The sequence below is a fragment of the Rattus norvegicus genome, chromosome 14 (assembly GCF_036323735.1).
Source record: "Rattus norvegicus strain BN/NHsdMcwi chromosome 14, GRCr8, whole genome shotgun sequence".
Taxonomy (NCBI): Eukaryota; Metazoa; Chordata; class Mammalia; order Rodentia; family Muridae; genus Rattus; species Rattus norvegicus.
This window is the reverse complement of record NC_086032.1, coordinates 11,782,999-11,808,814: the sequence shown is the minus strand read 5'-3', so window position 1 is coordinate 11,808,814 and position 25,816 is coordinate 11,782,999.

The window sequence follows — 25,816 nt, the reverse complement described above, 5'->3', positions numbered from 1 at the left end:
CCATGGCTCATGTGGATGCGGTTGCCACTCTTTAATTTGATCTTCTTGAGTGCGCCCAGAGGAAGAAAAAGAAAAAAGTGTGCATGGTGACATAGCCACAGGACCTAACATCAGCTGATCACAGACTCCCCATGGATTGTTACAGCTTCAAATACAGCTAAACGCAATTCCTGAAAGGGCCACTTTTTTGGTCTTTCATACGCTGACATTTACAGCGTCGTCAGCCACGGAATCTCAGCACTGTTTATGTGACTCAGCTGCTGTAGAAAAACTGATGCCGATGACTGGGGAGACGGCCTGGTTAGGAAAAGACCCACCATGCAAGCAGGCATAAAGGCCTGAGTTCAATCCCAGACAGCCATGTCAAAGCCAGATGCAGTAGCGTGCCACTTATAATTCCAGTGCTGGAGACCAGAGGGTCCCTGGGTCTTGCTAACCTGCCAGCCTAGCTAAATCAGTCAGCCTTAGGTTTAGTGAGCCTGTCTCCAAAAATAAGCTGGAGAGTGAGAAAGGAAGACACCTGATGTGACCCCTGGCCTCTATACATATACACACACACTTCGCTTATGTACATACTCATGTGCACTCAAGTATATACAAACATGTGCACACCACACACACACACACACACACACACACACACACACACACACACACACACACTGATGTAACCCATAAAAGATGATGAAGTAACAAACTGTCTGGTTTGGTCATTTGAGTGCTTAGACCTCAATTATACAGTTTGTGGTGGAAGGAAGAGCAGAAGATGGGCGATTCACGGTCACCTTAAATATCCCATGTGTTCCTTGTACCCGTGAAGAAGGCTTTGCTGGTGAGGGTTTTAGTAGATGTACGCTGCTATATTCCAGACCCATAACTGATGTTCACATTTGTCCCACAATTTAAGATGTTTATTTCCCTCAGAATCCTTTATTTATCCTGCATGGTAATCCTATGAGACCAGTACTCTACAATCCTTATTTAGAACTATAGAAATGAGTACAAATGATCAAATCACAGAATCCAAGAAAACAGAACAATCAAGACTTCAACCCCAACATATACAGTGCTCAACAAATATATATTGTTTATTTATTTGGGGGTTGTCTGAGGCAGGGTCTCACTATGTGGCCCACCCTGGCCTGGCCTGGGTAGTTTACCTGAGCCCTCTGAGTGGGACAATTAGAAGCTGGCAGTACTGCTCCTGGAAAATAGCTATTTATTAACTGGACTCCATCTTTGTTAAAAAAAATAACGATGCAAGAACTCTTGAATTTGGATGCCCTGCACCAACTCTTACTGTTTTCTAATTGTACAAATCTAAGGTGTCCAGGAACATGATTCAGCATGTGAATGGATGCAGGGTGTAAAGGTCAAATCAGGGCAGTAAAACGTTGCCCTTTCTTTACCATTTCAGTGGCTTTGTTTGTTTTTTTTTTTTAAACACTGAATAATTCAGTCTTCAACTCTTTGCAAATTGGAACTATTTCTCTTTCTTTCTAGTTTCCTGCTGTTCTTCGAATCAGCAACCAATTCTGGTTCCTCTGCCTCAGGGACCAACCTGACCTGCAGATCTTTCTCAGTAATCTTCTCCCCGCTCATACCTACTGTGCTTCATCGCATGGTACTCCAGAAAGTCTCTGGGGACATGATTGTGACCCGTGTGGTACCCAGGTTGGACAAGGAGAGATTCTTTGCTTTCTACGTTCCTTCGTTTCCAGCAGCATCTCCAATACAGGCCTGAGGACACAGCAGTTAGCCCCCATTAGTTCCACTGCTCCAGTTGTGCATTTACAAACTCATCCAGAGAGTAACTAACAGCCTTAACTCAAAAGCATAGTATGAGATAAGGCAGTTCAGGTAGTTCATATGGAAGGTGGCCTCTGGACGCAGGAATGAATGTGGGATAGAAAGCCAACATAAGGTGTCCTAATCTAGGAGACTATTGTAGATGATAGGAGCTTGACTCCTCCAGAACCTCATCCTGAACGACCATGGACGATGGAGGATTTACCTGCCTTCAGGGTCCATGGTAATGTCTCTACACTTACCAGATTCCCACAGTTTTGTAAACGTTTCTGAGGAAGAAAATAGAATGACAGATCCGTGGAGGAGATCAACATGAGAAGATCTTAGTTTATACTCAATATTTATTTACACACAGACAGACAGGTGGATACACAGATACACAGACACAGACACACCTAGACACACAAAGAGACACACACAGAGACACAGACACACAGAGATACATAGACACACACAAAGAGACATACACAGAGACACAGACACACACAGGTAGACACAGACACATATACACAGACATACACACAAACACTTAAACTCTTTCTTGCTGCTCTAAAATCATATCTGATACCACATGCCTCCAGCCCCAAGAGTGCATTTAGAATTTTTTTCAGTGTGGAACCAAATAAATTCTCTGTTTAGACTCATCTTTAGAGATAAGCTTACTCACTCCTAGAGTATGACAGTGTCAAATCTCGGGTGGGCTATCATTTTCCTCCATTAGTCTGGAGCTGCTGTGTGGTCTTCTCCCGCCACTTCTCTTCATCTTGCCCAATTCCCTCTTTTTTCTTCTTCATTAGTCTCTGACAACACCTACTAGTGCCTTTCCTCCGTGTCTCCTCTGAGCTTCTAGTGTCTCTCTTCTCCCTGCTTTGTTGACTACACTTTAATCTGAATCTTTTTTCCCTTCTATGTTGTTTTCTAGTTCTTTTACTTTCTCCACACACTCCATGACCTGTCCTAACTGCCTCTGTTGACTTTTAAATTTCAGATATATTTTGTAGGTTGATGTCATTATGCAGGTGAGGGCAGGTACAAGATAGAATGAAGGCTGTCATTGGAGGGTTGTTATGACTATTCTTAAGGGATGGATGTGTACAGGATTTTGTGCTGTTTTGATGGGCAATTATTTATTATCGATTGGATCAGAGGTTATTGTGTGGTGTGTTCTTTCATGTGGTGACTTAACTGACTTCAAGAGAGTGGGTGGAGGTGGAGCACACTGGGCCCGCCAAGAAATTGGGATGTGTATGCCTGGCATGGTGGCAACCTGCCTGGGGAACTAGATGGGTAGAGAGATTGTTGTCAGGCTCAGAGAGTAGCCATCAGCAGTGTGATATGGGATGGAGCTTAGCGGGTGAGACGCTTTGCTGACTGAGATGAAAATATCCAACATACAGTGCCAGCACTAGTGCAGGATAAAAGAAACTTTTTTTTTAATTTTGCCACAACAATATTTTCCTTATAACGTCTTCTTACATGTTCAAGAATAAGGTTACTGTCTCAAATCCTTTCACTTAATGTTAATTGATCAGGACTAGAGGTGAGAAATTTAGTGTGATTTTCTTGACTCTCATAGTTTTAGTTTTGGTTGGGTGTTTGTTTCCTCTTACTCCCCTTTAAAATGTTTTATGTAAGCACCATGGAGATCATCGAATCCCTGATGCTATGGGCACTTTGTCCAGAAATGAAATGCATTTGTTTCTCTGAGTTAGAAGCACTCTTCAGTGCTTTAGTTCAGGCATGATTGGAGAAATTTGGGATGGACTATTAGGGTTCTTGACTCTTTCAGCCACCGTTGGCGTTCTTCTAAAAGTGTTAAATAGTGCTTACACACAATAGTGCATACACACAATAGTGCGTACACATATCCATTCCATCTGCTTGCCCCAAATCTTCAGTGACTCTGATTTGTCTAGAACTTAAATTTCACATTTTAGGGTCAGTGTTCAGAACTCTCTCTTGACTGAAGCCTCCACCTCCCTTCCAATCTTGCACTCTACTGTTCTTCAAAATGTAGTTTTGCTTTATGAAAACAGGTTTCGGCGCTCCACGGCTGCCTTTCTTCTCTCGTTTCTGTGCCAATGTTGCCATGCCCAGAACGCTCTGCTCTGCCTTCCAAGTTCTCATCTTCTCAACCTTCTCGATCTATCCAAATGTCATTGTGTCTAGTGGAGCCATGATTTGCAATCAAGCTTACAGCGTTACCCACTTTCTCTGGGTAATGTCTCCTCACACATTACTTAGCAAGAATATTCACTGGCTGCGGTGTTGATATAACGTCAAAGCATTGTTTGTTTTTCCAGATAGGTGTCTGTTCTCTCGTAGCAGGCATTTTGACACATTCACCTCACACCCGAAGATTTTATACATAAAAGCTATATGTATATTAGTTTCTCAAAATAATACAAATCTGCTTTAAGTTTCCTTAAACTGTTCCACAGTTTCCTTAAAAGCTTGTGAATCCTGGACATATCTAGGTTCCCAAGGCATCCTCTAACTGGATGAGAATTCTTCCAGAGGAAACAGGTTCCTATGAACCCTGAGAGATAAAACTAATTATTTTATTGATTCTTGACTAAAGCCAAAAAATTTACAACAAATCCTTTGCTTATGGTTCTTACATTATAAAAGCAAATTTATGGGGTTGGGGATTTAGCTCAGTGGTAGAGCACTTGCAAGGCCCTGGGTTCTGTCCTCGGCTCCGGAAAAAAAAAAAAAAAGCAAAACAAACAAACAAAAAAAAACAGCAATAGCAACAAAAAAAATTTTAAAGCAAATTTATTCACCAAATGTGAGCAAAGTGAGAAAAACAATAGGGTCGACTTCTTTTAACATTGTTCTACTAAAACGTAATTATTCTTGGTGAGTACCTTGAGTGAGGCCTGTGCTCTGTTGCTGGAGGGATTGCAAGATGTTGCAGCTGCTTTGGAAGATGGTTTGTGATGGTTTGTGATGGAGTGATCATGGCTTTTGGTATTTTTCCTTCTGTGTTGAAAACTTAAGCTCACACGAAGCTTGCACACAGGTGTTTGTAACAGGTGTGCTCATAATTACTAAAAGTTAGAAGCAATCAAGATACCTTTCAGTAGAGAAATGGGTCAATTGTGGTAAAGCCAGATGACAAAATACTATTCCATATCCTAAAAGAATTGGCTTGTCGAGCTATGGAATGACTCAGAGGAAACCTACATAAATAACGCTCAGTAAAAGGAGCTGATTTACAAAGACTACTTACTGTGTAATTCCAAAAATATGGCATTCTGAAAAAGGTAAGAGTATAGGTAAAGAAAAACAAACAGACAAGCAAAATACAACGGTTTCTAGGATTAGAAGGGATAAGATGTGACCAGGTGGGAGATAGGATTGGGAGCAGGGAAAGAGTTCTTCATGCTCTGTAATTGCAGGTCCACATTATTATACCCGTGTCCACGCTCTACAATGTCTAAGACCAAGAGTGAAGTCTAGCCCAGTGCATAGTGTAGATTATCATTACTCTTGGGGGGCTGAGATGGTAGCGCTGAGGGTAGAGTGCTTGCCTTGAAACATAAAGACCTAAGTTCTAGCCCCAGAATCAGCAGGCAAAGCCAGGCGTTGTGGCAATGCACTTGTAATCCCAGTTTCTTCTAGGAAAAAAGCAGGGAGATTAATGGAGCCTTGAGCCTTGATGTCACTAGCTTACCATGCTTGGTTCGCTCCAAACCAGTAAGAAATTGACTCTAAGAACAAAATGAATGAGAGTTGAGGAACAACATCAGAGGTTGTCCTGTGGTCTACACACACACACACACACACACACACACACACACACACACACACACACAGGCGTTACTCCAATGAGAAACAATGACAAATGTCTGGCCTCATTGTGTGTCTGAGCACAGTGGGGATGGAGGAATGAAAAATCTCTGTTGTTTCATCTTGATTTTACAGTGAACCTAAAACTATCTTTAAATTTATTCTTGGGGAAAATTAGTGTATTAAACCTAACATTTAAGAGTAAAAAATTTAATGAGATTTAATTGAAGTTGGTTAAATTACATTATTTTGGAAATAATAGATCCTCCAAAAATATTTTAAAGCCCTATATGCAAAATAGCTTTAAAATAATTTAATAGGTTTGGTAGGGTGAAAATACTTTTTTTCCAACATATTTTTTATTGATTATTTGCAAACATCATATAATTCACCTTGGTCACACTTGCTTCCCAGTCCTCCCAGGTTCGCCTTCTATCTTTTGTGAGCTCCCCCACCCAGAAAACATAAAAAGAATGGATGGATGGATGGATGGATGGATAGAAGAAAGAAAGAAAGGAAGGAAGGAAGGAAGGAAGGAAGGAAGAAAGAAAGAAAGGAAGGAAGGAAGAAAGAAAGAAAAAAAGGGAGAAAGAAAGAAAGGAAGAAAGAAAGAAAGAGAGAAAGAAAGAAAGAGAGAAAGTGAGAAAGGGAGAAAGAGAGAGAGAAAGAAAGAAAGGGAGAAAGAAAGAAAGAGAGAAAGTGAAAAGGGGAGAAAGAAAGAAAGAAAGAAAGAAAGAAAGAAAGAAAGAAAGGAAGGAAGGAAGGAAGAAAGAAAGAAAGGGAGAAAGAAAGGAAGGAAGGAAGGAAGGAAGAAGAAAGGAAGGAAAGGAGGGAAGGAAGGAAAAAAAGAAAGAAAAAACCATACATTCGATTTCTGTTGCCCATATACTAACTGGAACACAGTCAAACTCCCAGCAGCCAGACCCTTAGAGAAAACTGAGTCCTTCTCCCACCCACACCCCCGCCAGAAGCCAGCAATTATGGAGAGCTACACTTCACCACCATCCTTCTCAAAATTTTTAAGAGACCACTTTGAAGACTTCCTGTTTAGGGTGTTACTTTGCTGGGGGAGGGGGCAGCTAGGAGTAGGGCATGTCACAGAAGCCTTCTGTGACTCTCTTTCTCAACCATTAGTCTGCCGTCATCAATACCACTGCAGAAGTGTCCTCACTCTCTATAGTCAGCAGGAGCACGGATCATGGACTTCCACATGCTTTCTCTTCACATAACTCAGACCTCAGATACCCACATGGCCTTCAGAGTCAGCACACAGCACAGGCTTCAGACTGGCTCTCCAATGGCAGTACAGACTACAGATGTCAACAGCTCTCTACTGTGGCATGGACCACAGACAACATTATGGCCTTTGGTGGCAGTAGACAACACAGGCCATTCACATCAACATGGCCCTGGGTGTCTGCATAACCGATGGTCATCAGCATGATCTTCTGTGGTCATGAACATCAACATGGTCTCAGATACAATACAAGCCATGGACTTCCAATTGGTCTTCAGTCATAACATGAATCACAATCATCAACATGGCTTCAGCAGTACCCCAGGTCTGAACACAGCCCTCTGGCAGCACCAGACCACCCACACTAACGTGGCTTTCTGCAGTAGAACAGACTACGGCATGGGCCTCAAATATCAGCAGGGCCTCGAGCATCAGCCCAGACCATAGACATCCACATGAACCTGGGGCTTCAACATGGCCCAGGGTAGCAGCAGGGACCACAGATACCAACCTTTCCGATCTAATCCAGAAAACGAACTATTCATCTTGGACATCCTGTCACTGCTTAAAGCAAGCTCTAGACTGTTGCTCACTACACTGTCGACCCTGCTTGGCAATGTTGTCCCAGCTTGACCCAGCCATCTCTCATGTCTGTCACCCCAACAGGTCTCTAGTTCTGTCAAGCACGTACCCCTTTGTTCCTCCCATCTTTCCCACCTCTCCATTTCATATTCATGTGTCCTGGTGGCACTGGAAACCACAGTGTGTCATACAGTATATTTTTTTTTTTGCCCAGACAGCTTTTGACATGCAAATATTTATTGCAAGGAGTCATTGGGCTGGCTCAAAGTTTCTGGTTTCTGAAGCACTATAAATACTGGACCGTTGCTAAGATTTGTCTCAGATGTCCTGCTGCTGCCCAGAGTCAGGGCGATCTTATGGACAACTAGGAGTTCCTGTCCGCTGCATACCTCTCTGCCCTCAATGTCAGCTGCCCCAGACTTACCGAGCTTGACTTTGTCCTTGCAGCCTCCAGGTAACAGCACTGTTGGAGCTTCTGGGGTCTGTTTCTCAGCAGGGCAAACAGAGCTGGTTACAGTCACAGCGGCTCCATGTTGGAGGCCAGCTGGCAGGCCTAGAGCCAACCCTATTCACCAGTGACATCTGGTTCCGCAAGACTGGCTTCTCCATGCATGATAGATTGAGTAGATGTTGGGGCAGACCTACTCAAAGCACTAGATCTGAATCTGGATGGCAGCTGAATTGGGCAGCCCGAGAAGGCCCAGTGTCTGCCTGCTAGACAAAGTTTTTTTATAGTAGGAGGATAGGGGCATCAATGAAGATAAAGGGAATCAAAAGGGCGGGGAAGTGAGTATGACCAGAATGTATTTCATATGTTTGTGTGTGTATTTATCTCCTTAATTGCCATCTTCTCTATCAGATAGCAAATGCCATGAGAGTGAAGGTATGTTTTAATATTCCACTCACCATATACCCAGAACCCAGCATCACGAAAACTATACTGTAAGAGAGAACAAATAGGTTGAATCGGTGTTGAATTAGGTGGATCTCTGCAGCCGACTCTTGGGACTAACTTGAATACCTGTAACTATGATCCTGTGAGGCCATCAGAATTAATCATCTCATAAGACATAAGCCCCTGCTAAAATGCAGAGAATCTGTTCAACCTGTACAGGTCGTTGCCCCTTCAACCCCAGACAACAAAATTCAATTCAGAGTCTTTGCAGATCACTGGGTTTCCACGTCCAGCTTTGCTTAACATACTGCCTTTGACTTGCCACCCTCTAGGCCTTTGGGAATACATCTTTGGCACCAGATAAACATGAAGATGTGACTTGGATAGAAATCATTATGAGATGGTAGCTAGATCTACTAACAGCTCCTGTCCTCCCAAATTCAGGCCTTCCTCATTCTAAGCTTTGAAGTTTCTCTGCTTCTAACACCTTTAATCTCAAAAGATTAAAAAAAAAAAACAATCCCTCCAAATCTTGTTATGCTGTTCTGTTTTATTTTCCGCTTTCCAGCAAAGCAGTTCTCTTGACTCTCAACTCACAGCTCTCACCAGTCATTTAAGTATTTCCATTACACTGTCTTGAGCAGTAGTAGGGACCACAGTGATTTAGGCTGCCTAAATATTAGAAATGTTAGGAGCTCTCTGGTGAAATTTAGACACAGCTCCATCAGACCTCCTGATCTAGGTTTAACCCTGTGATTCTCAATAATAATGTTGAAAGGGATACAGATCATCGAGACTGTAACTGTTAAGGACAAATAATGGTTCGAAGACTTGAAAATGATCACTTTGGTGCCTTGGCCCAGGGACATCTCTATTCCTGACATGATCATCAGGAAAATGCTTTAATTTCCCCTCAGTATGGTGATGTTAGAAGAGGTCCTTGGGTCTGAGTTCAGATCCTTGCTCTATCACAGATGAGTCTGTTTCTGTATACATAGACATCTACAAGATTTAGTATGATAGTTTATAGAACCATTACAAATGTGTAGATCTTTACCTAACCAACATTCTGGCAGAGAGCAAATGTTGAAGAAATGGCATTATGAATTGTTATTTTTAGAATCCAACTCTGGCTTGTATTCAACTGTTACTATCGCTTCTTCTCTAGTCAGTGCCTCCGTGTGCTTTCAGTGGGGTTTTCAATGAGAAGGGAAGAGTGCAAACCTTATATTATCCATCAGGAAAACATTAGGGTCTTTGCATAAGGGGAGACCCTGGTGCAAAGTGGTTGGGCTGGTGGACTCTGGGAAGTAAGGGCCCTGCAGTGTCCTTATTAGGATTAATCAACTCAGGTTTACCACCTGAAAAAAAATTCAGGTATGTGTGTTTATTTGATGAGGTTATAATGAAGAGAAAACAATAAAAATTGCCTGTTACATATTGATACTTTATGTTTCATTAAAAGTTTTTTTTAATAAAAGAAGGAGCTATTTACAAACGTCTGGTTTGATCAGAGAGCTGTTTGAAAGCAGCAGAACTCTCTTCCATGCCCAGATCAAGGCTCTGTGGCAACCTGATTACTGGAGGCCTTGTGTTAAAACTTACCCAGCTTTCAACTCTTTCCTGGTAGATTTTTTCCCCCTGGGTGACCTCTCAGTGAGTCACGTCAATTCTCCTTCTTGTTCACATTTCAAACCTCCTGATGGTTAGTGAATCACTTCTCTACTCTTCGTTAGTTTGTTCCTCTCCCTTAGCAACTTCCTCTAATTCCCCTGGGAAAACAAAATAAGAAAGAACCAAGGCCTTTGAGATCAGAACAGTGGTTACTCGGGGAAATTTTGCCATGAATGTCCTCATCAAACTCCTGTGGACCTGTTGGTAGAACAATCTGCTCTCAGTTTTTCACTCATTACAACCCCAAGCCTGACCCATGCCTTGCTTCAGAGTCAAAACCTGGGGCACCAATGCTTACATTGCTTGAGTCATTCATTCTGCATTGAAGAGACTTTGGGGAGTGATAACTATAAGTGGGAGAGATAGTGAGGAGAACATGGGAGAAGGGGAGAAAGAAGGGAATGCCAATAAAAACCAAGAACGGAGGTGGTAGCCACATGGGGAAAGAGAAAGGGAGGAGAGCAAAGGGAAGCTAGGAGGTGAATGCGGAAAAGGGGAAACCAAAATGAGAGAACTAATAAAGTAGACTGGAATTCACCCAGTGACTGAGTGCCCTTGCAGAACTCCACCAACTGCCCAGACCACTCGCTGTTTGCGTAGCCCAGAGCAAGCAGTGGAGTCTCCCCTGCCACGATTGCTCAGTCTCCTCTTTAAAACGAGGGAGCTTGGATTACCTACCCCTCAGGGTTGTTGTATGACCTGAAAAAGCTTTGTGGAAACTTTCAGAACTTTGGTGCTTAGTTAAGTGTCTTTGTGGCTGTTAGCTGGTATATTTATTTTTTTTATAATTAGAATAATAACAGTAATTGCATTTCTCTTATCATCAACATTTACAATTTCTGCTACCTTCCACCGCAGGCAATCGTTAGAGGCACACCAAGCCTTCATCCTTCATACCAAACGGTACCATCACGCTGAGAATGTGCTAAGGAAAATCCAGCCAAACAAATCTTTTCACGAAAATGTGCTGCAAACATGCAGAAGGACAGATCTAACCGCATCTCAGGCTGCATTTAGTCTGTTTCAGAATTTCCAGCCACCATCCTAACAGTGAGACATCCTAGTATAAAATGCTAGGGGTCTAGAAGAAGACTAAAATGCCTATGTGTTTAACTGTGTTCTATATGCTTCACGAGGAGTTCTCCCCGCATTCCAGCACGTGCATGAACCTGGCTCCGACACCTGGGAGTAAACAAAGGGACAACTCCTCCTCACTACTGGACCAACATGAGACGTTGTAATCAAAAGGATCTCATCAGACACTCAGATACTCAGAACTTGACCCCATCTTCTTAGGGGATGACATGCTTTCCCTGATTTGTGACAAGGAAATAGCAATGCTTTCTCACTTAGCAGGAGGCGTCTACAGTCATGCTCTTCAAGGGCTTCAGCAGTTCAAGCAGGTAACTGACAGACTCGATTACAGCCCGCATGAAGTGGAATCTAGATACTCTACACTGTCCCCCACCCTTCCTTCCCTCTAAAGTGTCTCACACTAAAATGCCAAAATGGTAAACTTCAGACAATACAGCCCACTGACAGCCACACATTCTAACTGTTATCAACAACTCTTCAGACACCTGTCTGCCTGCCTTTCTGTGACTTGAAGGCCAATGGACCCGTGTGCTTTCCTTTACCATCTGACTCTGCCATTTTTAATGGTGGGAATGGAGCTAGAGGATTGCCCCAGTGACGCGAAGGGCTCTGTTCATGACATCATAGGAAAAAGAAATGAAATGCAATCTATACATGCTTTGCTTTTCTCAAAATCCATGCTGTTGCCATTTTTAAAAAGTACATATATATATATATATATATATATATATATATATATATATATATATATAGCGTTTGAGCTACAGAAAATCCTCATAATTTCACACACCTAATTTCTCAGTGATCTTAAAGCAAATTATCCTCTCAGGTTAACCTTTATAAAAGTATCCTATATGGTCTTATGTTCTTGATCCCAAGAACAAAGACTCAAGAAGATCCCAATGGAAGATTTTGTGACACAATATATGGCCTTCATGAAGCCTTGTAATTTTCTTGATCCCCTTCTTGGGCTTTTCTTTTCTTCCTCTCTAAAGAGAAACAAAAGTCAATGTCACTGAGGTGTAGTTACTTGGTCTTCCATAAATTATTATTGAATGCTCACATTTATTCTAGTAGAAATTTTAATTCATTAATTCAAGGCATCTCAGTCAGATCTAGATGTGCCTCAGTCTCTCTGGGCTTAGAAACCTATTATGTCAAGCTCGTCCCCTTCCCTTCCCATGAGGATAATTCTGAGATGCTTATTCTCCAGGGTCCGATCATAGATACGAAATCTGCCGTCCTTGGTCCACACTGGCTAATACTGTTTGGTTCCCTTAACCATTGAGTAATATTCTACCTCTTGGTACTTGTCCTGGCATGCAGCCACACCCTATAGTGGTCTGGGGCCCACCAGTTTACAAACCAGCAGTCCTCTGTGAGATTACTTGCCTATGCTCCACTAGGATACCCAGGACCATCTGTGAAAGGCTGTCCTTGAACTGATTGGCAAATATTTCTTTTGGCATGGTTGACCAGCCACTGAGTCACACCTGAGGACTTAGTGTAGTTGCTGCACCTGTGGATGACATCACAATCCCCTGTCCCTAGGATCAAAGAATACTATACTAGGCTCTCTTCCACTTTTGCTCTGAGAATCAGAACCCATCAGAATGTCAGTAAGCAATAACTTTCCTGGAACCCACTAATGCTCCACTAAGAAACTTTCCATTGTTTTTCTTCCCATCAACTTATCTGAGCTTAATTCTTCCCCTCAAAAGTTCATATAAATCAAAAACACCAGCATTTAAGTACCTAGTTTCTGATACAAATTAATCATAGTCTATACAGTCCACTTTTAGAATGATCAACACAGTGTTGCTAGGTACTTGGTCTTAAGAGCCTGAAAGCCCACACTGAAATCTCAGTGTAAATACCTACTATGGTCTATCTGATATTACATACAACGACCTCTCTGGAGGTTTTTAATTCAGAAAATAATGTCATAATAAAAAGGTTTTTGCCAGAAAGTGCTATAGTAATTAAATAAGCATGTATGCATTATTCAGAAATGTGTCTGGCATACAGTAAGTAATTATATTTACTATTAAAGTCATCAAAATTATTATTGGTTAGAAGCCAAAAGTCAAGAGTTAAGCATAAGCCCTACTAAGGCCCCTGGCTCCATGCTGTTCATCCTAAGGCAACAAATGACCCTCAGCCTACATTAGGAAAATCAATGTATGCTCTCATTGTAGTAACTACAATTCAACATTTCTAATCAAAATTGGGTGGCAATTAGATCATACTGAACATAAATCAAGTTGTTGAAACGGCTAAGACAGCCAAAGCAGGATCACCCTTTTCAACTATATCTATATTTATATTCAGTACATTTAAAATAAACATTTATCTCAAAATCCAGCCTACCCCATAAGCTCCGTCTTAGTTATCACTGCACCTCACGAGCTCCTCCCACACCTCACATAAAACTGCATATGGTCTTTCTCTTTTCAAGTCTCTTAACCACCCCTGTCCCCATTGTGACATTATCTCTTTACATATTACATTATTTTGGCCTTTTCTCTTGTCCAGTATCACCATCTGCATAATTGAGTCTTGTTTATCCCCCTTCCTGACAATGTCTATTATGTTGTATGTGTGAAGGGTTATAAGCAAATGCTGTTCAATTTCACTCATAAACCCATGTGTGCAAAACGTAGATAAATTGGATCAGAAAACTGCAAGAGGTGCTAAACTCGTAAATGGGGAAAAGATTATTGTTAAATAAGATTGTCATTGAAGCAAACCACAACAGGCTTAAACCTAAAGTTATCCTGCTGTGACCTGGGCAAAAGTCTGTGTGCTCTTCTCATGCTTACCTTTATGATACAATGGCCGTGAGAATTTGAAATATGAACAGAAATGCTTACCTCACTACCTAGTATATAACAGTCATTATTAGCATGCATCTCTGAGTTTGAGCTAAACTGATCATTCTACTTGAAATCCTTTGACTAGAAAGTCAGAGGCTGTGGTAGCTGAAATGGTCAATTATAGACACTCACACCTGGTTCACCAGAGCAACGGTCTCTTCCTCTGTAATTCGAGAGTTGTGGGCACAGGTGGCGTGTCTAGCTTCTTACCTGGAGGGTAAAGATTGGAACCCAGGTTCTTAGGCTAGCATAGCAAGCGCTCTTACCCGCTGTAAAGCTGCAAAAATGGTAACTCTTACCTTACATGTAAAAAAGGAATGTAACTATGATTAAGATAAGGGTATTAAGCTATGCATGATTGATCATTAAGTTGAAGCTGGAGGACCATGAGTGTTAGGCCTGCACAGCAAGACCATCTCTCAATCAAACAAACACAAGATTTTGAGAAAAGAGACCATATACATGGTTCTCACGTAATCACAGCGTCTTTATAAAAGGGGCTATGAGGACTGGGGAGATCGCTGGGTGGGCAAGAGTGTTTGCTACCATCCAGATAAAAAGATAGACATGCCACATATGCCTGTAACCCCTGAATTGGAGAAGAAGAGACAGATTCTGGGAGTTCACTGGTCAGCCAACCTAGCCAACTGGTCAGCTTCTGATTCAGTTAGACTGTCTCAAGGGAGTACCCTCCTCTAGGCTCTGCATGCACATGGATGGACATATGTACATATCTGCACAACACATGCACATACATACACATACACATACACACACAACATACACAAAACATACACACACATATACACACATACACACACAACATACACACACATATACATACACATACACACATGTACACACACAACATACACACACATACACACACAACATACACACACATACACACATACACACACATACACACACAGCATACACACACATACACACAGAGACACACATACACACACATACACACAACATACACACACATACACATATACATACACACACATACATACACATACACACACATACACACATACACACACAACATACACACACAGACACACAGACACATACACACACATACACACATACACACACACAACATACACACACACACACACACACATATGCACGTTATAAAGACAGAAACAACAAAACACGGTGGTCATGGATTAACCACAATAACCTTTAGGAACTGAGAGAAGGAAAAGGAATCTTCCCTCAGAGTTTCCACGAGAGACAAGCCTGCCAGCTGAATTTATTTCTTTGTGCTTCTGACATCCTAAACTCATAAAAGAAACGTGTTTGGATCAGTTAATATGCACTAATTCACTACAAGGACAAGAAAATTAATAGAAAGACCATGAAACAAAAATCAAGGTATCATTACTTCAAAAGGCAATGGGATAATTTATTAAAAGCCAAACACACAATTGCTATAAGATCCAGTAATTCCACGCGTAGGTACATTCTCAAGAGAAAGGAAACATGGGATTTATACGTAAGAAGTCAGCATACAGGAGCTTTTCCATAATAACTCAAAATCAGTAACAACCTATGTGGACCAACAGATTAGTGAAAAAACTAACATTATATATGTTATATATGCATATAGTGGAGCACTACTATAGTGGAGGTCCTGTATAACATGGCAGGAAATTTAAGTTACTGATACATAAGTCAAGGCTTATTATATCTCATTCTACTGGTTGAAGTCTTGAATGAAAGTTTGCCTACTGTATCATTCTATTTATAGACCTTAACATGGCAGAGTTAATTCACACTGATAGATATCAGATCAATTGTTGGGTAGGAATGTGGAGATGTGGATATAAGACACATAAGCTCTGATGGGAGAAATAGTTTACAATTTGAATGTGGTGGTAGATACTCAGGGATACATCAAGAAAGGCTCATTAAATCGTCTTAGCAAACAGAATGATCATAGAGTAATATAAAGCAGAAAACTGGTGGGGACATTAATCCACACTGGACTTCAAATGTTCCCTCATAATTTCTTTTTTTTTAAATATTTATTTCTTTTTGGTTTGGTTTGGTTTTTGTGTATATAAGTACCCTATAGCTGTCTTTAGACACACCAGAAGAGGACATCAGATCTCATTATAAATGGTTGTGAGCCACCACGTGGTTGCTGGGAATTGAACTCAGGACCCTTAGAAGAGCAGTCAGTGCTCTTAACTGCTGAGCCATCTCTCCAGACATCCCCCTCCCAATAATTTCTTTAAAATAGTACTGAGAAATTGAATGCATAGAATTTATTTGGACATTGCAAGCCATCAAATGTTACTAAAAACAGATTAAAACATAAAATTCTGCTAATTTGTTTTAGTATCTTTATGGGAGGGAGATTTCTCTTTAGAAAAGCCATAGAAGGAATTGTCCTCTCTACAGGTTTATAAAACCAAATGTCAATAATTTTTTCATAATTTGACTAAAAGCAATCAGTTTTTCATCTAGCTCTGTTTTATTGCCAAGTGCTAAAGTATAATGACCCACTGTTTTTCTTACAAGTCAAAAAAACTATATCCTGTGTGATATACTTTCCAATGAACACTATAAAACTCAGGGTAGAATGATTATTATTTTATTCTGTCAATTAAATTTCAGATATAGTATATACGTTTTTAAGTATTTTTGCATACAAAATGCTGTCGGCTTCTAACGCCCTGCATATATTTACATTCTGAATCAGTGTCACTTTCTTCATATGTTACCACAGTAGAATGTTTCTTCTGTAATGAATTTTTAAAAAAGAGCAAAAGCAGGGAATTCTTGAGCAAGCAGGCTTTGAGCAGCTGCTCGGCACAGTCTAAGCCCAGGCTTTTGATTGATTCAGGTACCTATAATTATCCAAAAGCAATGGAGATAGAACCAATCTCAACCCAATTCAGGTCATTCCCTCAAGGCTCCATGCCTTTAGCGACTGGTTAAGATGAGGGTTCTGGGCCGCTCGGCAACAGTGCCCCCAGCACAGGGTTGAAGTAATGAAGAAAAGCCAAGAACATACCACTAAAGTCAAACGAAAAGGTCCAAGTGTGGACCTGTATTGTCTAGTTCTACTTCATAACAGAAACAGTTGTCCACAGTTGATCAGAGGACAAAGGAGTTCTGAGACCCTGTGACACGTTTCCGTCTCACTTTCCTCCTGGTTGGATTAAAATCAGAGTCCCAGAATGCTTTAGACTTCGTGGCTAAAAGGGGAGGGAAAGTTGTCCAGATTCAGAAAATGGGGCAAGTTCTATAAAAGAATAATGGAGTGATTCGTTCTTCCTAATGGTGATGTTGGGTTTTTTTTTTTTTTTTTTTTTTTGTTCTTAAGGTAGGAGGTTTAGAAGAAAGAGAAGTGTCTAATAAATTCTGCTTTTCATGAGGGGATAACACCTGAATTGCTAAAGACAAGGTCAACCACGATCCCTCCTGGGTATTTAGGAAATTTCACATAGGCAGTCTCCCTCCTATTCAATGTGTAGATAAATACTGAGAATACCACTGCTGGGTTGTGCTTTCTTTCTCCTAACAGGATGTTCTTGCTTTAGTGGCTATCAAGAACATCCCATAGAATTCAGAAACCTAATCTCTTTAAAGCAACTGGTCCCTTTCTCTTAAAGCCTCCTCTCCCCCCAACCCCGTTCCACTTGGTCTCCAGATCTAGCTGTTCCTTTTCTAGCAAGTCCAAAATGTAAAAATCCATTAAAATTGCAAATTAACAAGGGATACAATTCATAAGTGTGGCTTTATATTTCTGCTGCCTGTAACCAAGTCCATATATAATCGCGCAAACTGAAAATAGCCTTACTGGAGGGTAGGGAGACATGTTTTAAATACCTTTTATGGGAGATTTAAAAAAAAAAACCCTCTTGTTTGTTTCTTCTTAGACAATCCTGTTTTAACCCTCTGTCCACTGGTAGAACTGTATATCATGACTGGGAACCCAGTGCCCAGGTAGAGTATGACTCACAGGGTAAGAAACAGAAGGAGGTTGTGCTGCGCCCCTTGGATTTTCTTTAAGCGTGCCTTTTCCTCTTCATTTGTCTGACTCTGCGGCAGTGAATACTGATTATAAAGGAGACATTGGCACCCCCCAACTTCAGTCCGTTTTATCCATCTGGGTAGAGAAAGTTTGACAGGCGTGTGTGGGTGTGGATGTGTGTTGTGAGAATGTATAAGCAGGAACGCAGGCCTGGGAGAGTGAGAGCGTGAGCGCGAGAAAAATGGACTGTGAAAAGTTAAGTCTACCCCAAATCCTTATTAGCAAGTCTGTTATTTATCTCAACTCATTTTGTAATCAAGACACACGGGCGGGCGTCACTTTCTTCAAGCTTTCTCCGATTAGAAAGTCAGAACCAGTAGAGCTGAGAGCTACTATCCGAACTGCTTCTCTGGGAGAGTCTACTAGTAAAATCAAGTTCATAGGCTGATAGATTGTTACACGTAGCCAAAGCAAAGTATGGGAGGTTAAAATGTAATTTGGCAATAGAGACGGCTATGCCAGGCAGGCAAGTTTCCTGTTGAGTGCGTTGTCTATGGCCCAGATACCCTTAGGAACTTTCCCAGTTTCCCCCTTCAACTCCAAGCATTGGTGACATGTGCAGCTTTCTCCTTGACTTACCTTTCCTCTTCTCATTCTTTTTTTTCTCCAGTTTCTCACCCCTCTCTTCTTCTAGACCTGTTAACATTTCCGTCAACTGCTGAAGGTCCTCTTAACGTCTTTTCCTTTGCATATCTTAAAGTTTATTTTCCTTTATAATTGTACACTCCTTCAATCCTTGTGATGGCTGAGTAGTCTAAGTCTTTACACCAAGTAAGTAGCTTAATGCGCCTAGAGCTCCCTTAGATTAACTTACTTCTCATTTAGGGAAGCTGCACAGAGCTAGCCCGTGAGGATGCTCACAGAGCAGGAAGCAGCAAGGTCAGCCAGTGACCCAGAGTAGGGATCGCTGTAACCGGTATCCACAGTTGATTTTCATAAGACTAGTTTCACCCATAGGATTTGGTTGCCACATACCATCAGGGCAGTAGGTCTGCTCTGAGACTCAGAGAAGGTAAGCCCGAACTAAGTTCATAGTCACGCCATTGTCAAACGTACAAGTAGGGCATGGATTTAGGTCCCCTAGCTGTCTATTTTATTGGTGTGTTTTTTTAACATATAAAAAACTGAATATAAAGTGAACCTTAAGCTCATCATGGCCATGGCTTGAACTAATGGTGGTTTCCGACTAAGCAGACTGTGTCCACGCCCTGCTGCCACAGTAATCATTTCAGGTGGCTCTTGAATGACATCAAGTGCCAGACCATTTCTCTTCAGGGGACGAAAGAGTCTTCTGTATTAGTTACTGAAAGTCAAAGCATTGAAACAGTTAAGTTGCCTCTAGCCATCTCAAATAAACTCAACTGGTTTCCAGGTTGTTTACAGCTGAGATTTTTTTTTTTTTTGCCTGATATTTGCTAGTCTCCTCCAGACAGGAATTAAGCGATTTGCTTAAGAAAGAAAAAATATTGAGAAATGTTTCTATGTTTCACAGAGCTCGAATCTGCCGGATGTTCACTGCCTTGTCTCAGTATTAACTAAACAGTCTGATGAGGCAGATGTTGGAGAAACTCGTGTCTTAATCATATATCTTCCTCCACTAATGAAACTGTTGGCCCTAAAGAGTCACTTACGTTTTCTTAGCTTCTATGGAGCTGAGAGAATAAGTGAGGATGCATATATAAGTCTGATTTTGCTTCCATGGAGTTTTTGGATATTATGTAAACATTTAATTTCATTAATCATAAGCAATATTATTCTGAATTCAATGTCACTATGTCCTTGTCTTGGTTATCACTAACCAGCCTTCCTTGATAGCAAGTGTTTTATACACTTAGTCTTTGATTTATACTCGTCTCACTATTTCTTTTGAGCTTGGGGAAAAGTAAAGTAAAAATATATTGTGTTGATCAAGAATGCACGTGTGTGTGTGTGTGTGTGTGTGTGTGTGTGTGTGTGTGTGTACACACGTGCACATTCTGCATTTCTGTCCCCCAAAGCTCTTGTGAAAATTTAATCCTCAATGCCATGTGTTGGGAGGAGGGAGTACATGAATGGTGAAGGGCCAAGGATCTAAGGTCCTCTGGTGAACTGAGAAACTCTAGACAGGGAAGTTAACTTGACTGACAACACAGCAGGCTGTTAGGCTCCAGGAAGCTTCTGATGAGACAATCAGTCCACCTTTACTGGTATTTACCACTCTGAGATTGCAGGGGAACTGACCCATAGATGGAATTTCCCATGCCGAAATGTCATCTTTTCTGTCCTAGATAACCCTGACCCTCCTGTGACTCACTTCTAGGGAGATCCTGGAGTTTCTCCATTCTGGTTAAAGAACAGTTGTGAAAGAGGTTGCCTAACACTTGCTTTTATTTCCATGTTACCTCCCTGGATCCCAATCTAATGAAGGCAGTCTAGTCTCTGCCCTATAAAGAGACGCGTGCCATTATCACAAAAGTGGGTTGGCAATAGTAAAATCGAGACCAATATGAGAGCAAGTTCGTGTGCTACTGCTCATTGCATTCTTATCACCCTGCCTTCTGTCACTCGATGACAGAGCAAAGAAGGGTCTCACCTACTGGGAGCACAAAAGTCCTTGTACTGGGAAAACCAGACTAAACATTTGAGGTTGTCTTTTCAACACAAGAGATGTATAACCTGTTTTCTGCCCAGAAGGCTGCGAATGAATGTGACTAAGGGCCTTAGTGACCTCTGTGGTATCTGTAGGTCCAGGCCATGTCTGGTTCCCCCAAGCTCCCCCAAGCAGGGCCAGAGGAGGCTAATAGTCTAGTGCTATCTGTATGACAAGGGGTACTCCTAGGCTCCCACAAACAGGACTGGGGATTGATTAATAATCTAAGTGACCTTGGCACCATCTGTATGACTGAGACCACATCAGACCCAGGCCCTTAAGATAACACATGCAGACTATCTTTAGAGCCTTCTTCATGGAAGAAGTGCTATGTGCTTTGAGAAGAGCTTCGATGTAGCTATGCCTCACTGTGCACACGGGACTTCGTTACACTAGGAAACTTGGTTCTGAGTTATATTGTACTCAAAAAAATGCCTAAAATAAAATGCATGTGTCACCCTCTCAAAGCTTGAGCCAACACCTGATACTGAGTTAGGTTGAGCTGAACTTCTTTCTTGCTTCATACAAATTGTAAGTCTTCTGGCCATAGTGGTTGTAGAGAAACACACACACACACACACACACACACACACACACACTCACCAAATGCCAGTACTTTATATTTGACTTCCAGACTTCAGAGCTATGAGAAATAAAAACTTCTTGTAAGTTTCTCAGTCAGTAGAGGTCTAAGACAGCAACATACTTAGCTAAGATAACTGATACCCAGCCGAAAAGGTTAAAAATAGGTCTAAAATATTGTTTTCCTTTTAATGTATGCTGAGGTTATCATTTTGCTTGGGGAAATTGTAGTTTCATAAAATATCGTTTCTTCAGTAAATGACAAATCTGGTCAAGGCCATCCCTGTTGATTTAAAATTGCTTCAGTTTGGTCTTTGCCTTGCCTAATCCTTGACATTGAAGGCTTGAGCTCTGTTTCCTTTCGAATTTCACCATGGCATATTAGAGTTTAAATCTTTTCGGTTTACACTTACAAGGCAGCATTGCTGGTCTTCTCAGTTTTTTTTAATTAGTTCATATTTCTTATTCTTTAAAAACATTCCTTTCTATTATTCTTGTAAATATCATAACCAGACCTTAGGTAACAGTCATGTGTGACCCATGATTTCCTACAGGAGGATTCTGGGATGTACTTGGTTTCCTTGACTTCCTCCTGGTTGCTAGACTTCCATCTACCTTCTGTGGACTCAGCACTGCCCCCTGGAGTCTATAGCTTCTGAATTGCAGTTAAGAGCTTCCAGCCTGTATGTGCACGGTATGTTTAGGATTCTTTCCTTTCCAAATGCATAGTCTCTTTATTTTCTCTCTAAGGCTCATTTCCATTCCCACCACCACCACCACTAATTCCATTTCATGACGTGCACCATGGCTTACATTTCCTGCTTGGCAGTGCCTTATCCAAAAGAGTTTAGGGTCAGTGAGAAGCTCGGGGATTCTATCATGGACACTTCTTTTTCCACAGAGTCTGTAAGATGGTAGCAAGACAAGCTTGTAGACTGACCTGACACAGAACTATTGACTACATTTGTTCAAGTGCAACAATTCACAGAAGGGAATTAAAACACCACATGATTCTTTCAATGAGCACATAACTCAGTTCTGAATCAACACGATTTAGGAAATGAGTGAATTAAACCAACTCAGCAACTTATAGGGACCACAGGGAGGCCCCATAGGAAACCTTAAAAAAGGCAAAGAATAATCGATCCCTACAGTGTAAATCTATGATCTCTTTTGAATCTGCTCTTCCTCAAAAGCTACTGGACTAGACCATTGGTATGCCATTGGCTCTTAACATCTACAACCAATTGCAGGCACAAAGTGTTTTATTTAATATCCATGGGCTCCGTGGCAGAGAATAGACCAGAACATTTCAAAAGTTTTGCTTGCTGTATTAAGAAAATAGTCACAGAAGGAAATGTAGATCTTCAGACCTGTGACCAATAAATATTTTAGTTTTCTTTTCCTTAGAGCGTGCATTACCTCTTCCCTCCCAGTAGGTCCTTGTTGGCTTCTTCAGTTACTAACATAAGCTTTTCCAATTAGTGTTCTCCCTAGGATGCCCCTCAAGGTCAATACCTTGATCAGTAGAGGAAGAGTAGGCAGAGATATAGACATAAATATTTCTGGAAGCTCTGGGGTCTAAAAAGACTCCAAGCAACTTTGCCTTGTTATAAAGCACATATTGTTTTTTACCCACACCAGGTCAACTTGACACCGAGGAGGCAGACCCCCAGGTAAGAGCATTGTCTGGATTAAGGTTAGTCTCTGAGAATATCTATTAGGTGTATCTTCATTAGATAATTAGTGTGGGAAGGCAGATGTTAATTGTGGGGCAGTGAGTTGTGAAAGGTACCCTGATTCCTGGTCGAGATAGGTTGAATCCCCAGGGACCCTAAAAGGAATGGCAGGCACATTCTCGGTCTCCCAGATCAAGGCCTCACTGGCTGTAGCTCCCCCCAAACCCCTGTAGACAGGTTTAAGACAGACCAGTCATGTAGAGCAAGGCCCCAAGCCCCTCCTCCACAGGTCATGTAGGCTCCAGACAGAGCAGTCGTCTTAGAAACAGGACCACGCCCTCAAATATGTAGATGAGTTCTTCCCAAGCTCTCAAGCCAAACCAATAGGAAGTGCCTGCTGTCAGACGCTGACCCATCCAAAAACTGTATTTAATTATCCTGTTCATAATTAAAGGTGTGCAGGAATTATCCCATCGTCTGAGAGTTCTGTCATAAGAGCTGTAACAACGCCGCCTGGGGAAGAGATCTGCTCTCTCAAGATGGCCACCAGAAGCTCCCTTGCACCCCTCGTTGGCTAGTCAGTCTCCTTCTGGCCTAGTCCAGTCTGAGCAATCAAATCAGCAGTGGTGGAAAGGAGCAGAATCTGCAGCTGAGGTGGCGGCGGAAGCAGTCCCCACTCCCTGCCTGAGTTCTCTCCCCCTCACCCGAACCCGCACACCACCCAGGCCAGAGATTGCCGTGAAGCCCCTGGCACCAGAACCCTACAGTTAATTGTGGATGGAGTCGTCTCCTGAGTGAGAGATCCTGGACTATAAAAAACAGAGCTAGCAATCTGAACAGTATCCTACATCGATTAATTCATTGCTCGCTGCTCATGGATATGAATAGAATTTGACCAGTTCTCTCAGTCTCCTGCTGCTCTGAGCTCTCTGCCAAAATGGACTGCAAATTCGAGTTCTGTGCCAAATTAAACCCTTTCTTTCCTAAATTGCTTTTGTCAAAGTACCTTATCACATCAGCCAGAAAAGAAGCTAAGACTCCAGGTCAGTAGTTAAGACACTTACTGGTAGGTAGATGTATGCAGCCAGGGGATGTTGCACTTTAGACAGTTTCTGGTTCAAACTGGAAGCATTAGATTGTTGAATCCTGCAGCACATCCTTTCGATTCCCCGTGGGTGTTAGGAGCAGCTGTTATGGGACATCTCATACAAGCTGCAAACTGCCTAACCTACTCAAGCCCCAACTCCTAAAACAAGCACTCCCACAATTAAACAGCGTCAGTGCCATGTGGCATTGAGTCCCAGAGTCTTGGTCCTTTGGGAAGGTGTTCCCAGAGTCACCCTGCAATAGACCCTCAGGGGATCCACAATGGGACTGAGTTTCCTGTATATATATCACCATCTCACTTCACACGCGTTCCCCCCACTCCCTCATCTTTCTTGTTTTCAGCCAAAGAACTATTTCTTACCACCACCAAATAAACACATGTAACGCACCCACCATTTGTGTCTCCAGACCTGTCTTAAAGGAACTCAAGTCAGCACTTTGTCTACACTTAGGGCTCAACAAGCCCCTTATTGAACAGACTATTTTACTACCCTTGAAAACATGCCAAGTTACAGCAATGGCACTTAGCAATAGTAACCATGACTGCCGTAATCAAACAAAAGAAAAGGAACATTTGTTCATTGAGAGCAGTTTGGTGAAGAAGCGAAATCAGAAGATGGTGATTAAAAACTATACCGAAATGTCACCAAAATTTGTGTGACATTCATACCTGATGTGGAAAATGGACAGGTCTGAAGAAGAGGAACTCCATTTGTGGCAAGAAGTTACACGACATGAAAATTACCTTCATTTATAAGTAACTATACTCAAAACTGAAAAGTGTGTGAGTAAATATTTTACTGTGCTCCTGTGATTTAAACCACCCTGCCTTTATAACTTTATTTTGGATTGATTAAGAAGAAGGCAGGGGAATTAAGGAGATAGTTACTAAGATATTACCTTTATGGCTTAGTCTAGTTTACAGACCAAGGGCTGTCCCTGTGGACTCACTGTGTCTGGGATGTTGGTGTCAGAATGAGACAACGATGAGTGAATTATGTGCCCAACCGTGTGCATGTGTGTGTGCATGAGCCTGTGTTCTCCATGGAGCTGGAACTGAATAGAGACAAGGTGTCCAGGAGCCGTCTAGTTTCTCCTTGCAAATTCAACCATCAAATGCCATTCCTTCCCATGAACATGAACATTCCACCAGTCAATCTCCCTCTGATGGTTTAATAAAAAGCCTCAGAGTTGGGACAAAGCAAGCTGGATATTGCCACCAGGTAGGGCAGCAATTGCTAAGGTTCTTGTGCTGTCTGGATTAGCAGACTCCCACAACTCCTGCTGCTTCCACTTCTCTTTTCCGTGAGGTTATCAAGCAGTCAACATAGATCTTACTATGACACGAAATCAAAGTTATAGCACACTCTTGGCACTAGCGCCACCCAAGAAAAAATGTACTCCCTCTGACCTCCTTCCCCCCCTCCTCCCTCTTCCCTCTACCTCCTTCCCCTCCCTCTCTTTCTCTGTCTGAATAACTATGTGGTGATGTGATGATTAATTTGATCATGGGAATAATTGTAAATGCTATAATGCATATGTGTGTATCATAACATTATGCTATAGACATTGACTATATATGTTTTTATTTGTCGATGGAGCTATAATGCAAGCACCCTTGTCTCTCTGCTGTGGGGGCTTCTACAGGGCCACTCACGACATGAGCCCTGAGAATGAGAAACCAGCAGACTCAGAGAGGTGCAGTAGAACGTCAAACCCATAACTTCTGCACAGGAACCCTAGGAAATCATTTACAGCTCCCTCATTCTTCACTGGATGTTAGAGATTAAGTAGAG